The following is a 12475-nucleotide window of genomic DNA, read 5'->3' on the forward strand; positions in this document are numbered from 1 at the left end:
ACATGTCTGTTCATCAAGGGATCAAGGGAATCAATTAATATTAATTGAAGGCTGGCATCCAAGGAGGCTTCTTCCTTCTCAGCAGGAGTAAAATCTTCAGGCTCTTTTGGATAGGTTCTAGCTTCAGTAGTCACCACACCATCTATTATTACCTCCGGTTCAATAACCATCGGAGTTTTTATACCCTTCTTTAACAAGTTTGAATATTTGGGATTTGCAACTTGTAAAAATAATAGCATCTTCTTCTTCCACATGATATAATTCTCTTTATCAAATTGTGGAATTTTAACGGTTCCAACTTTATGTGAAGTCATTATGAATTTTTGAATAAATAAAAATTCAAGGAGTTGAAAAATCACAAAAGTCTAGGATCTTGATTTGTTCGTTAATCAGAAGGCTCTGATACCAATTGTTAGGTCCCAATGTGTTTGTAGAAGGGGGGGTTGAATACAAACAGTACCGAATAATCGAATTAAATGCGGAATAAAAAATGTGAAACAAAATTCAAGTTAAATAAGAATATTATTAAACTTGAAAGGTGTTACAACAACTGTATCGATTACAAGGAATTAATCTCAAATTAATTATCACAAATTTAGAATAAATTCGACATGAACTTTTTCTATTTTTGCAATAATTAGAATCAAATGCTAAACGCGATTTGAGATTAAGTTCTAGGGATTTTAATCCGCTAGATTGTTACACAAGAGCAAGATAAAGATTTCTAGTGGATTGGATTTAACTTTACAATCTAGAAATTTAATCTTGAAGTATGCAGATGAAAAGATGAAATATTTCTTCTTGTTTTTTTTCTTTTCTGCTTTTTTCTTGACTTCTGTGTTCTGGATTGTTGAGTTGCTGCTTCTCTGCTTCTTTTTAATCAACAGCCGAATAGAATTGAATTGGCATGACAATCCTATAGCTGGCAAGACTTTCGGTAGGACAATGGATTGAACTAGCAAGACAATCTGAATGAACTAGCATGACAATCAGAATGAACTAGCAAGACAATCATCCTCCTAGTGTAACTTTCGGTGAGACTATTGAAAATGGCCTAGCATGACAATCGGTATGACAATCCTGATTGTCATGCTAGTTCATTTTCAATTGTCTTGCTGATTTAATGCAGATTTTAATCCAATTTAAATTCTGAAAATTCCTAAAATTAATTCAGAATTAATTAATCAATTAATTTAATTAATAAATAAATTATTCTTCGCAGATATAATTTATTTTCTTAATTAAATTAGATGACTTAATTAATTAATAGAGAATTAATTCTAGTCTTCAACAGCACCCATCCTTCTGCAGATCTTCTGAAAATCACTGAAAATTATGAATCAATTCCACCACTTCAATGTTGACACTCGATGTACTGTCTGGTTCATGAGTGACTAACTTCCGTGACGTTTCTTCATATTGACTTTGACACTTTGATTTTCTTCAGATTAAATCCTTGTAATTAATTGATACCCTGGCGAGATCTCTGTCACTTGATTAAATCCACGATCTTGATTTATATCACTGAGGCATGATCAACTTCTTGAACTTCTTCCAGTGAATTAACTCCTCAAGTCTGTAGATGAACCTTGTTTCTGAATCCTTTGACAGATATTACTTTGCGAGATCTCTCTGACGGTCGATCCACTATTTACTTATTATATTCTTATTTGAGTTGAGTTGAATCCTCGAATATACAAATAGGCTATGACATATGACTTACAATACTGTACAACTTATCTGTGAAAGTACTGAACAAGTTAGAGATTACAAAATGCAGCTTCTCATTCAACAATATGAATATTTTCATTCTGAAGAAGGAGAATCATTGAATGATCCCTTCAATAGATTTTAGAAACTGTTGAATGGATTGAAGCTGTATGGAAGAGTGTACCAAGTCAAGGATTCCAACTTAAAATTTCTGAGGTCTCTACCAAAGGAATGGAAGCCTATGACTGTTTCACTAAGAAATTCTCAAGATTATAAGGACTTCACACTTGAAAGATTATATGGAATTTTGAAGACCTATGAACTTGAGATGGAGCAAGATGAGCTCTTGGAGAAGAGAAAGAGAAAAGGTGGATCAGTTGCACTTGTAGCTGAAAATGAGAGAACTGAAGCTAGGAATGAAGAAAAGACAATGCCAAGTCTCAAAATTGGCACAAGCAAATCAGAATCAAGCAAGGGAAAAGAGCAAGCAGCTGAGGTTGAAGACAATTCCAGTCAGGATGACTCTGATGATGTTGATGAACATCTAGCTTTTCTGTCCAGAAGGTTTGCAAAGATGAAATTCAAGAAAAACACTAGAGCCACTAAGCCAAACAAGAACATGGTGGACAAGTCTAAGTTCAAGTGTTATAACTGTGGCACAAGTGGACATTTTGCAAGTGAGTGCAGAAAGCCAACTTCTGAAAAGAAGAAATTTGAGCAAGTGGATTACAAAAAGAAATATTTCGAATTGCTCAAACAAAAGGAAAGGACTTTTTAATAGACTCAGGAAAATGACTGGGCAGCTGATGGAGCCAATGAAGATGATGATATGGAATATGTCAACTTAGCCCTGATGGCTAATTCTGATGAAAATGAAACTAGTTCATCAAGTAACCAGGTAATCACTACTGACCTCTCTCAGCTTTCTAAAAATGAATGCAATGAAGCTATAAATGATATGTCTAATGAATTGTATCATTTACGTGTTTCCCTTAAATCACTGGCTAAAGAGAACATGAGAATTAAAGAGAATAATCTGCTTTTAAGTGATAGGAATGCTGTGTTAGAGGGTAAGATAATTAAGCTTGAAAAGATTAAAATCAAATGCTTATCTGTTGAGAGTGAACTAGAAGAGTCTGTTAAGAAAGTAGAAATTCTTTCTAAACAACTCGAACGTGAGCAAGAGGTAATCAAGGCCTGGAAAACATCTAGGGATGTTAGTGCTCAAATTGTCAAGGTTCAAGGAATTGAATCACTCTGTGAGAATGCCTGGAAGAAAAACAAAAAGGAAATAGAATTAATTGATGGACTGTCAACGGATGTGGAATCAACGGATGATGAGAGTCATCCGTTGAAGGAAGAAAATGAGCATCCGTTGAAGGCTGATCAGTTGAAACAGGAAAATGACTCTAAAAAGGATAATTTGAAAAATCTCAATAAGAAGTTTGGTTCAACTTCCAAGAACTTTGTCAAAGAAGAAGCTAGCACATCCAAAGATGCCAGTAAGGTGAATATAGGACACATGACTTTAGATCAGTTGAAAAATAGGCTTAAGTTGGTTGAGGATAAAAAGGAAACTAAAAGAAAATCTAATAGAAATGGGAAGGTAGGGATTAACAAACACAACAACTACACACTTGATAAGTATGCTCCTAGAAAAAGTTGTGTGCATTATAGTAGTGTTAATCATCTATCTGCTAACTGCAAATCTGTTAAAAATGCTCCCATGCCTTTAACTCATTCCATGCCTAACATGTCTATTCACCACTGCATGCTATGTCTGTTATGTCTCAACAGAATCCACATGCACATTTTGCAAACATGCCATATGTTAATAATCCTTATTTTGCTGCATTTAGTATGCCTCAAATGCCATATAACATGCCTATATCGAATAATATGTTTGCACAATCTATGCCTTATCAAATTCAACCAAATGTGCTAAATGATTCTGTGACTAACCCTACACTTCAACCAACTACATCTGAGACCAAGGTTGACTCAAAGTTACCTAAGTCAAAAGGTGCAGAAAGTGTAAAGTCTAGGAAAAAGACTAACAAGGCTGGACCCAAGGAAACTTGGTTACCAAAATCAACTTGATTGATTTTGTTGTGTGCAGGGAAAAAGAAGGAATCTATGATACTTGGACAGTGGTTGTTCAAGGCACATGACAGGAGATTTCACGCTGCTCACAGAGTTCAAAGAGAGAGCTGGCCCTAGCATAACCTTTGGAGATGACAGCAAAGGGTTCACTATGGGATATGGCTTGATTTCAAAGGAAAATGTCATCATTGATGAAGTTGCATTAGTTGATGGTCTCAAACACAATCTATTGAGCATCAGTCAACTATGTGACAGAGGGAATATTGTTTCCTTCAATTCTGAAGCCTGTGTTGTTACCAGTAAGAAGGACAACAAAGTGGTTCTAACTGGAGTTAGAAAAGGGAATGTGTACTTGGCTGACTTCAACTCTATAGATGCAGAATCAATTACTTGTCTTTTTAGTAAAGCAAGTCAAGATGAAAGTTGGCTATGGCACAAGAAGCTGTCCCAGTTGAATTTCAAGATAATGAATGATCTAGTCAAAAAGGACTTAGTTAGAGGAATGCCTCTAGTGGAATTCTCAAGGGATGGACTGCGTGATGCTTGTCAGAAAGGAAAGCAAAAGAGAGCATCATTCAGTAAGAAGCTTGAATCAGCAATTGATGAACCATTACAACTAATACACATGGATCTTTTTGGACCAGTCAATGTATTGTCAATTTCAAGGAAAATATATTGTCTAGTGATTGTAGATGATTTCTCAAAGTTTTCATGGACCTATTTTCTTGGATCAAAGGATGAAGCTAGTGAAATTATTATCAACCATATCAAGCAAGTCAACAACCATCTAGATTTCAAAGTAAGGAATATCAGGAGTGACAATGGAACTGAGTTCAGGAATTCTACCATGAGGTTGTTCTGTGAAGAAAATGGGATCATGCATGAGTTCTCAGCTCCAAGGACTCCACAACAAAATGGTGTGGTGGAAAGGAAGAACAGATCACTAATTGAAGCTGCAAGAACAATGCTTGAAGAGTCAAAACTCCTAACATATTTTTGGGCTGAGGCTGTTAACTGTGCATGTTACACTCAGAATATTTCTCTAATCAATCAGGCAAAAGGCATGACTCCCTATCAATTATTCAAGAGAAGAAAACCAACCTTAAATTTCCTTCATGTCTTTGGTTGCAAATGCTACATTCTAAGAAACCAACCTGATCACAAAGGCAAGTTTGATGCAAAGGCTGATAAAGGGATATTTGTTGGTTATTCTACTGGAAAATCATATAGGGTCTACAATCTAAGAACCAACATTGTTATGGAATCTGTGCATGTTGTGTTTGATGATAAAAAGATTGATGGACTAACAGATGAGGGACATCATGAAGGACTCAAATGTGACAACATTGAGATACATTGTGATGATAGTGAAGATGAGAATGATGGAGAAGACACTTCAAAAAGGATTCAAAATTTGGCTTTGGATAATGCACAAAATGCTGCATCAGTTGAAAGTCATAACTCATCATCCGTTGAAAGACAAAGTGCATCATCCGTTGGAGTACATAATGGAGCATCCGTTGATCATAGTTCATCAACGGATAATCAGTTTACATCAGCAGTTGATAGAACTCCCAGTTCCTTGCAAAGGACCAATAACTCAGGGGGAGTTTCAATCAATCAACACTCTATCTCACATCATGACAATACTGAGGCCACCTCATCTAGAGCTAATCTACCACCTCAAAGGAAATGGACCAAGAATCATCCCTTTGAAATAATCATTGGTGATGCAACATCTAAGGTGCAAACTAGAAGGGCTACTCAAGATGAATGTCTATACAGTAGTTTTCTATCACAGGAGGAACCTAAGAGAGTGGAAGAAGTTCTATTGGATCCAGATTGGATTTTAGCAATGCAAGCGGAGCTAAACCAATTTGAGAGGAACGAAGTATGGAAGCTGGTACCCAAGCCAAAGAACAAGAGTTCTATTGACATAAAATGGGTATTCAGAAACAAAATGGATGAAAATGGCATTGTCATAAGGAATAAAGCTAGATTGGTTGCCAAGGGCTACTCTCAACAAGAGGGAATAGATTTTGATGAGACATTTGCTCCTGTTGCAAGACTTGAAGCCATCAGAATTTTTCTAGCCTATGCAGCCCATGCCAATTTCAAAGTCTATCAAATGGATGTCAATAGTGCATTTCTGAATATAGAATTGGAGGAAGAAGTCTATGTGAGCCAACCTCCAGGGTTTGAAGATCCAAATTTTCCAGACTATGTGTATTATCTGTTGAAAGCACTCTATGGACTAAAGCAAGCACCTAGAGCCTGGTATGAGACTTTGTCAAAATTTCTCCTAGATAATTACTTCACAAGAGGTACTGTTGACAAAACTCTTTTCTTTAGAAATATTAATGGCTCTACAATACTTGTTCAAATTTATGTAGATGATATTATATTTGGTTCTACAGATGATAAACTTTGTAAAAAGTTTGCTAAGTTAATGCAAAGTAAATACGAAATGAGCATGATGGGAGAGCTAACTTATTTTCTTGGTTTACAAGTTAAACAAGTTAGTGGTGGAATTTTCATTAGTCAAACTAAATATATTTATGATCTTTTAAAGAAGTTTGACTTAATGGAATGTTCATCTGCAAAAACTCCCATGGCCACTGCCACTAAGCTTGAATTAAACAAGGCTGAAAAGTATGTGGACATTACAAACTATAGAGGCATGGTTGGTTCACTTCTATATTTAACTACCAGTAGACCTGATATAATGTTTTCTACATGTCTTTGTGCTAGATTTCAAGCTGATCCTAGAGAATCTCACTTAGTTGCTATTAAAAGAATTTTCAGATATCTCAAAGGGACTCCAAATCTAGGAATTTGGTACCCTAGAGAGTCTGGTTTTGATCTAATTGGCTACTCAGATGCAGATTATGCAGGTTGCAAAATAGACAGGAAAAGTACAACTGGCACCTGTCAATTTCTAGGGAATAAGCTTGTTTCATGGTTCAGCAAGAAGCAAAATTATGTTTCTACATCAACAGCTGAGGCTGAATACATTGCTGCTGGTAGTTGCTTTGCACATATATTATGGATGAGAAATCAACTATTTGACTATGGGCTGAATGTTGACAAAATTCCAATATTCTGTGAAAACACAAGTGCCATTGCCATTACTGAAAATCCAGTGCAGCATTCAAGAACCAAGCACATTGACATCAAGTGCCACTTCATAAGGGAACATGTGATGAATGGTACAGTGGAACTTCATTTTGTTCCAAGTGAAAAACAAATTGTAGACATATTTACCAAGCCACTTGATGAATCAACATTCACAAGATTGGTAAGTGAGCTAGGTATGCTTAATTATTCCTAAATTCATGTCCTTATTGTAATTTGTTTTGTAGCCTGAAATGAATTTGTTGCAAGAACAAAGTTGGCTTTAAGTAAAGCTCATTCTATCAATGGATATTCCCTATCCGTTGAAAGTCAAAGTTGTTCTATCAACGGATGTCCATTATCCGTTAAAAGAAAAATACATTTCTGGTAATTTTATCCTTCAACGGATAAAACTGTGTTAGTCTTCAACGGATGACCGTTTACCTCATCCGTTAAACTGTCACATCAGTCATTTTGAGTGAGTCATAGCCGTTGATTCTATTTTCTTAGCCGTTGATACATATACATATACAGTTATATGTATTTTTATTAAAGGCAGTTTTTAGAATACATACAGTTTTTTTCTCAAACGGCTGTAATTTACTTAAAAATATTGTTTAATCATTCTTTTTATGTTTTAATTTGAGAAAGTATAAAAGCCCCTTTGAATTCTTATTTTCACTTTACGCTTTCTTGCAATTTTTAAAAGCTTTTACTCTCTTTCTCTCCCAAAACTCTCAACTTTTCTCTGCAACTTCTACCCACAACAATGGCACCGGTAGTAAAGATAATGTCCCAATCTGGGTTTGTCTATGAGAAAAATAATTTTTTAGCTTTGGTGGAAAAGAATGAAGCCCACTCAGATTATCACAAGATGATGGATTTCATCAAAAACTGTAAACTGAGTTATCCAATGCTGGAAGCCCCAATGATTTACTGTGAGGTAGTTGAGGAGATTTAGACAACTGCTGAGTTCAACCCCACTGATATGACCATCTCTTTCTCTCTCAAAGGTAAGGATTACTGTATTAACTCTGATGATATACAGTCCTGTTTTAAATTACCTGAAAACAATGCCATGACACCACACACTGATAATGATGTATCTAGCATGTTAGATTCCATAGGCTATTCCCTTGATTCTACTAGTTTAGGCAGTATTAAGAGAAAAGGCCTTAGGAAAGAATGGAGTTTTCTTAGTGATGCCTTTATCAAGGTTTTCTCTGGGAAAATTAGTAATTTTGATGCAATAACTTCATCTCTTGTTAATATGCTCTATATGCTGGTTTCTGATAGGTACTATAATTTTAGCAACTATGTTATGCTAGAATTAGGTACTAGGTTAGGTAACAAGGCTAATAGACCTCATAACATCTACTATGCTAGATTCTTTATGTTATTGGCTAACCATGTTGCTGAAGGTTTGGTCATAAATAATGAGAGTAATAAACTCAAATGTTGGGCATAAGAGAAGAGGATCCTTGCAGACCTTTTATGAATTAACCTCAACAGTCAGGTGCCATTGGTATACTTACCGATCATGAATGCACCTCAGGTAAGTGAGGTAAATACTTCTTCAACTCCTACTACTTCCAACCCCATCATTTCTTTGCCTTCAAGTGTGGCCATGGAATATGTGTTAATGCCCCAACAGATTCCTACCAAGGCCACCAAACCTAAAGTTTCAAAATCCAAGCAAAGAAAGTCACCTATGTTGTCTCTCAAAAGACAACAGTTGTAACAACTACCATCAACCTTGAGGGGAGTGAACAAGGTATTAGTGGGGAGGGGAGGGGTGAACATCAAGAAAACCCCCAGAATAAGGTAGGAGAGATGAGTGGTACCCAAGCTAGCCAAGCCACAGTTTCTCAAAAGACTATGGTGGTTGAAAAGGATTCAAACTCATCCCTAGGTGCATCCTCCCAAAAGGGTGCAACTATTGAAAATAGTCCCCAACCAGGGACACAGAACAAAAGAGGGAGGGACACTGAAGCCACACACTCACCTGTAAAAGCCTTCACAAGAAGAAAGAAGGTCAGAACCCTAGTTTCAACACAGGGTGCACACACTGCACAGATACAACCACCTGTATCTATGCCTTCACAAATTCAGCTTGATGTGACTCCAACAAATATGGAGTCACAACCCCATTCTCTCAAAATTGACACACACCAACCACCAAATTCTCCATCACCATATCTGGATATGGATATAATATTCACATCAATTCCTGATTCTCCCTCTTTACAACTCAGGGAGGAGCCCCACTCAAATACTGGTGATCATCATCTTTTAGATGATTTGTTGGATCATCAACCAATTCTTTCAGACTTAGTTGAAGAATCTGTCACCTAAATTAAAATCAATCCACACAGATTCAACAATTATGTCACTTTCAATTTCTACTTCTTTTCCTTCTTCAACGGATATCCCTCATCCGTTGGCAAGTGGTTGTTCTTCAACGGATAAGCTTATCAACAGTTATCCGTTGATACCATCAGTTTCAACCTCAACGGATATTCCTTATCCGTTGATAGTCTCTACACAAAGAACTGAATTAACTCCAAATGTAGAAGACATGGTTACTGTACAATCACTTCTAGGGTTGAGGGAAGTGAGTGAAAACTTGAGTGGGAGGCTGGGTTGCTCCCAGGCAAAAGGAGAGCTTGAGAGTTTAAATATGCATGCTATTTCTTCCAGCATGGCAAAAGAAAGTGAGAGGAGTACCACCTTAGTAGGTGAAGGTGAGGGTGTGAGGAGTTTGAGCCAGGGGGAGCCCCTGATGCAAGAAAAGAGAGAAATTGAGAGAAAAGCAGGTACATGAGGTATAAGGGTGGATCCAACCATTGCTAATGAGTCAATGATTGTGGATGATGTTGACAAGGAAAGACAATTTCAGCAACATTACAGAGCTGAAATTGATAACATTTCCTTATATGCTGACACTTTTACTCATCCTGTGTCAGCCTATCAACTGTTGGCCACTCAAGGCAATGAGGAGGCAGAAAAGACTTTAAACCTAGTACATACTTCATAATCTCTACAAAGGGATAAAGCTGATGTCAATATGATGCCTTCTACAGCTGGTGAGCCTTCTGAAGAATTTGGAGTAAATTTTAATGATGATGACTATGATTCTTTTGATGGAAGCATGAACTTAGGGGGAGATGAAGGCCCAAGTTCTATTCCAGAGTTACCTGAATGGGCAATTGACAAAGGAGTCTACACCAGGGCATTTCAAAGTATCCTTAGTCAAACAAGTTATGGCTATCCAAAAGGCAATTCAGGAAACTTCCAATGCTGGTACCAAGGCCATTCTCCAAGCCCACTTAGATTCTCTACATCTCATGAAGTTACAACAATTAAGACAGAATCTACGTGTGGATGAACTCAAGAAGGATATGAAGGGTTTTTAGCACATAAACGCAGCGAAAACGTAAATTTAAATCTTAAAAAAATGAAACCCTCCGCAGGATCCATGCGAAAAATAATATTTAATTCGTAGTTCAGTATGTTTATCTTAAGAAGCTTTACGTTAATGGAAAGATGGAGGTCTTTAATGGCGATCCAAAAACGATGAACGGAAATCCCTAGCAGCTGCTCCTCAAGTGTGAAGCACTCCACCGGTATCCACCAAGAGTACAATGTGATGGAGGAGGAAGAGGTTGAGAGAATTGGTAGCCTCCCTCTTGTTCTACTTTAGAATTAGGGTTTTATAAATCTTTTTGGTTGAGGCAAAAATAGGGTTTATAATAGTATATTTATATGCAAAATTTTCAGCTGAAAATTTTCCCATAAAATATTATTATTATTAACCCTTTATTATTCTCACTAATAATTAAAACACCTTTTAATTATTAATCCTTTTTCTAAAATCTTTAGAAATAATTCTCTCACTTGATTTAATTTCCAAAAATTAAATTCTTAATTAATAATATTATGAACCTTTTCTTAATTAATTTATAATCAATTAAATCTCATTTAATCAATTATTAAATTTGCCAATTAATTATTTATTTCATAAATAAATAATTATCAGGCATTATTAATTAATTCATCCACCATTAAATCATTCTCTTTTATGGTGTGACCCTGTAGGTTCAATATTAAGCCAGTATGTAGAAATAAATAATAATAAAACTATTTTATCATTATTTATAAAAATTCTCTAATTCATTAAATATGATTAATTAATTAATCATATTTATTCTACATCGTGAGGGATACTTCTCAGCATATCACGACTATCCGGATAATACGAATTCACTGCTTAGAATACCAAGAACCTATTCAGTGAGTAGTTACCGTACAATTAATTCCTTCTACCCTGCAATGTCACGATTAAATACAAGGCATGAAACTTGTGTCAAGCCTATCTTATTTAATCACTTGCTTTTCCATTCACTATGCTTAGTTCTATTTAATGTAAATTAGAAACTCCTTTCTAATTTCATTCACTCTGGCCAGAGATTCCTGAACTAACATAAGTGGATCAACATTGAACATTCTCTTCCTACACTGGAAGGGGTAGATCCTTTATTGATCATACACTATCTTCGTGTACAAATTCCTATACCCAGTAGAGCCACTATAATTGTCCCTTGAGACTAAGAACTAAACCAAAGCATAGTTCAGTGTACACAAGATGACTATGATGACGTCAAGTCTAAGGATACTTGTAGAACTATCACTATGTGAACAACTGCTGACACGTGAGTGAATTCCATCAGTTGTTTAGCTGTGTGAGTCATGTTCAGTGAACTTATTCTATAATAAGCACCTACATACTAGCTATAGTGTCACCACACAAATGTCTATGAGAACAGACATCCTTTATAATGAAGCAAGCATAGTATGTACCGATCTTTGCGGATTATTAATTACCAGTTAGTAATCCTACGACCAGGAACTATTTAAGTTTAGAGTTATCATCTTTTAGGTCTCATTATTATGATCTCATCACAATCCATAAAAAGCTTTACTCTAAACTGTGGTATATCTTATTTAAACATTTAAATAGATAGAGCCCACAATAAAAACAAAACAAGTCTTTTATTAATATCAATGAAATCAAAACAGATTACATAAAAGTTATTCCTAAATCCTCATACATGATTGGACTTAGGACATATCTCTTTCAATCTCCCACTTGTACTAAAGCCAATCACTCTGGTATCTAATACCCATCTTGTCTTTATGACGATCAAAGTGACTTTGAGAAAGTTGCTTTTTGAGTGGGTCTGCTACGTTGTTATGTGTGTCAACTCTCTCGATGTTGACAACTCCTCTATTTTCAACTCAGATTTACCACCAAAAAACAAGAAAAATGTCCTGAGTCCTTCGCAAGTACTTAAGGATGTTTTTCACTGCTTTCCAGGGGTCTTCTTCACCTGGATTGGACTGATATCTGCTCGTCACACTAATTGAATAAACAACATCAGGACTTGTACACAACATCGCGTACATGATAGATCCTATTGCTGAAGCATAAGGAATCTTACTCATACGCTCTCTTTCCTCAGGTGTCTTAGGAGACATTTTTTCGGAA

This window comes from Apium graveolens, chromosome 7, assembly GCF_009905375.1.
Source record: "Apium graveolens cultivar Ventura chromosome 7, ASM990537v1, whole genome shotgun sequence".
NCBI lineage: Eukaryota > Viridiplantae > Streptophyta > Magnoliopsida > Apiales > Apiaceae > Apium > Apium graveolens.